Source organism: Nuphar pumila, chromosome 11, assembly GCF_984573655.1.
Source record: "Nuphar pumila chromosome 11, dmNupPumi1.hap1.1, whole genome shotgun sequence".
In the NCBI taxonomy this organism is placed as follows: domain Eukaryota; kingdom Viridiplantae; phylum Streptophyta; class Magnoliopsida; order Nymphaeales; family Nymphaeaceae; genus Nuphar; species Nuphar pumila.
This window is the reverse complement of record NC_143259.1, coordinates 116,281,788-116,286,227: the sequence shown is the minus strand read 5'-3', so window position 1 is coordinate 116,286,227 and position 4,440 is coordinate 116,281,788.

Genomic DNA, 4,440 nt, shown 5'->3' with positions numbered 1-4,440 from the left:
TATTACTAGCAGTGGAGATCCTACTACTTTTCAAGAGACAATACTTAGCCAAGATAAAAGTAGATGGATGGGTGTTATGGTGGAGGAGATGGAGTCACAACATGAGAACCAGACATAGGACTTGGTGAAGCTTCCAGAAGGGAAGAGAGCGATAGGATGCAAATGGGTGTATAAGAAGAAAGAGGCAGTGTCAGAAAAGGAGGAAAAAAATTCAAGGCTCGCCTAGTAGCAAAAGGTTACTCACAGAGGGAAGGAGTCGACTATGATGTGATCTTCTCTCCTATAGTCAAACACACCTTCATCAGGGTAGTGTTGGCTTTAGTAGCACATTTAGACATGCAGTTGAAGCATATTGATGTAAAGACAACTTTTCTTCATGGTAATTTGGAGGAGCAAATTTATATGGTACAGCCAGAGGGGTTCGGCTATCCTGGTCAAGAACACTTAGTTTATAAATTCCAGAAATCACTTTATGGACTAAAGCAGTCTCCAAGGCAGTGGTACAAGAGATTTGACTCGTACATGATCCATATTGGCTACAAGCGTTGTGAGTATGATTTTTGCGTGTATGTGAGAAATCTTGATGATGGTTCTTTCATTTTTCTGTTACTCTATGTGGATGATATGTTGATTGTTGCAAAGAGTATGAGCAAAGTCAACAAGTTAAAGACCTTGTTGAGCAGAGAATTTGAAATGAAAGATCTGGGTGCGGCCAAGAAGATTCTTGGGATGGAGATTCACAGGGACAAAGTTTCTAGAAGATTATGGTTATCTCAGCGCAATTATATTGAGAAGATATTGAATAAGTTCAACATGAGTAATGCAAAAACTGTGAGCACACCATTGGCACATCATTTTAGATTGTTTACCGCAGAGTGATCAAAGTCAGATGATGAGGTTCAAGACATGTTGAAAGTTCCATATGCAAGTGTAGTGGGATGTCTAATGTATGCCATGGTTTGTATAAGACCAGATTTGGCACAAGCTATCAGTGTAGTGAGAAAATTTCTATCAAATCTAGGTCGACAGCATTGGGACACAGTCAAGTGGATCTTTAGATACTTGAAGGGTACTACACAACATGGCATCATATTCAGCAGTCAGCAAAATGATTGCTCAGTTGCGGGATATGTAGATGCAGACTATGCAGGTGACTTGGATGATAGGAGATCTACAACAGGATATATATTCATGCTTGTGGGAGGGCCTATTTTCTGGAGATCTCTGGTACAGTCTCTAGTTGCATTATCCACTACTAAGTCTGAGTATATGGCGATTGCCGAAGCTGCCAAGGAAGCTATGTGGCTTACAGGGTTGGTCAAAGAGCTGGGTCTACAACAAAGAGGAGTTCAACTACATTTTGATAGCCAGAGAGCCATCTATTTGGCAAAGAACTAGGTGTATAATGCGAGGACCAAATACATAGATGTGAGGTTTCACAAGATCAGGGAGCTGGTGTCTTCTAGTGAAATATTGCATAAGAAAGTTCGCATTTCTGAGAATGCAACAGACATGTTGACAAAGCCTATTACTACAGATAAGTTCAAGCATTGCTTGGACTTTATTAATGTCTCCAGTTGCTAGATGGGAGGCGCCCCAACTTAGTGTTTTAGGTGGAGTTCCCAGTTATATTTCCTTATCTTCGAAGTGGTGGATATTCGCCAAGGTGGAGATTGTTGGAGTAGGTGGCTCATATCTGATGAGCATGTAGTGGCAAATGGTGGAACGAGCGATGTCATCTGCAGTGGTTCATCCTAGTTGGGACACCAATAGTTGGAGATTTATGGAAGACCTGAGTTCTCACTGATCTGGTACAAGAGGTCTTTTATTCTTGTAAAACTCTTGTAGTTTCTTTTTATTCGATACATCTTGGGTTATTATAAATATGTATGTTGTAACCCCATGATGGGTGTGTAGAGAAGAATAATAACAATCGTTCGTTCTCGTGAACGTAGGCATATTGTCGAACCATGTAAATCCCTATTTTTTTGTTGATTATTTTTCATAGATTCATCGCATAGCTGCACTCTTGTTCAACACTTTCTATACACTTATATTATCCCTCTGATCAGGTTGAAAATAACACACCAAGACTTGAATAGAAGCAACATAAGAGGCATGATCCGGTAATGTTTCTCTTAGGCTTCCAATCATCAATTGCCCGAGTTACAAACAAGCAGCAGGCAAGGAAACCATGTGTAATAACCCTTTTCTGTTTTTGGGAGAGAGAGAAAGAGATGGAGAGTGTGTGTGTGACGCACACACTTTTAAGGGCTACACCATGTACATAAAAAGGCAAGCACAATGATATGAAAGCTGTTAAACTTTACATACTCAGATTTCAGCTCCAACTGACACCATGTACAAAGTAAAGCATAAAGAGGCATTGAAACATGATAACATTTAAATGGTGTACCCTAACTGCAATTCACCCATTCATAAGAAAGCATGACAATTTCCATAACCAACTCTTTACCTAGAAATCAAAAGCAGCAATTTGAATTTCTATGATCCAAAAATACCATCATCCTCCAAAAAAATTTGGTGTGGGATTGTCATTATAGTCCAAAAAATAGATACCTGTCAGTCATGAAAACATGAGCAAATCATAAGATAAAACAAAATGAGGCGACTAACCAAGCTATAAGAAACCTCACGTTACAACCATCGAAAACAAAAAAGGCACGTCTGCTTGGCTCCAAATGAGAATCGTTCGCTCACAATAATGAGAGAATGATTCTCATTTGCTCTATTTCCTATGTGCAAAGTGCAAACAAACATGAGAAAATGGAGCCGCAAGATTTTAAATCATATTTGGGCTTAATTTAGTCAATTTTTATGTGATTTCAAATCACATTCTCTACCTTGTGAATCACATGAGAGGCATGTTTGCTTTGTAGAGAGATGGGGATGAATGATCACAACTGAGAAAGTAAAAGCTATGATTGTTGGTCACAAAGTCAATCTTGTAACCAACTTTCACAAGATTCAAGGCAAGAACAATCACAATTGACAATCATGTTTCACTAACCTTGAGAAAGTGCTGTGATTGTAATTTATAATCACAGGATCTTGAGAAAATCCAAGAATCACAGGGCATTGAAAACATGATCGAGATGAAATTATGTGTGATTTCAAATCAAATGAGATGCAAGCAAAAGTGAAAATATCAAAAATTAAACCTCACGATTACCTTATTCAGATGATGACTCTATTTGAGGAACAATTTGCATGTGTTTTCTTCGCTCGGGGGGGGGGGGGTACATTGTCCCTTCACCTCTCATATCTCCTGCTCTCATATTTGATCTGCTTAGCTGCTTAGGTTGGTATGTAGGATACTTATAAGGAATTATTTCCCCATTAATATATTTATCACCTGAAGACAACATCAGCAGATGATGTTTTTTGCCAACTTTCATACGGAGATATTGAAAATGCATTCCATGCTTTTAGTATGCAAGTTCTACATTCATTGAGCACTAATTACAAGTGATGTCTTACTTTGCATTAGGTTCTGATTTGCGTGAAAAAAAAATTACAAACCACGTCATTACAGTTGCATCAAAAATTAAAATGAAACTTACTCACCAAGCGATGTTGGTCTATTGGACGTATCTTGAGCCAAATTTTTCTTTTCGTTCTAATACCAAAGTAGTCTTTACTCAAAGACAGTTTGGTATTTTATTCGTATTTTGATACCAAAGCTATAACGCTCCAGAATTTTAACCCGAAAATCATGAGAATTTCTTTTATAGTTAAAATATCACAGCAAAAAATTATTTATAAATAAATTTGGTTAAAGAAATTTGATGGGTTACATAACTATCAAACCATATACTGAATTAAATCAAGTTTGCCATTTTCATCAAATGGATAAATTCAATTCCATAAATTTAAATTAACATCAAAGTCCTAAAATATCCAAAATAACAAATTAATGTCTATTTAAAAAATGATCGAGAAATAAAAATGTTTGGCTCTCAACCCACCACATCCTGCCATCATAAGGTCAGACTCATCGAGTTTCAGTAGAAGATACTAAACCATCATAGGTAAACTTGAATCAATATATATGACACATGCTCCATTCACTTGTAAACCTTTACTCAAGCAAATAGTTATTTTGAACATACTTTAAATCACAATTGCACAACACGAATAAACTTCAGAAGCAAATAATAACTTTATACATGAGTAAGTAGATAATGCATGCACTTATCAATGCAAAATAGTAGCTCTTTCATGCATGAGTGACTTTAATTTATGTTTTCTTTTTAAATGATGCATGTCATGATTGAGTTAATGCACACACACTTATTATTAAACTTCTTAGCCCTCTAGGTACTAATACAAGCTTAACTTGGATAAGGAGATGTATTTTTAAATAAATTATGAATTAATCCTGGATGAACACCTTTCACCAATCCTGGGTGAGGGATG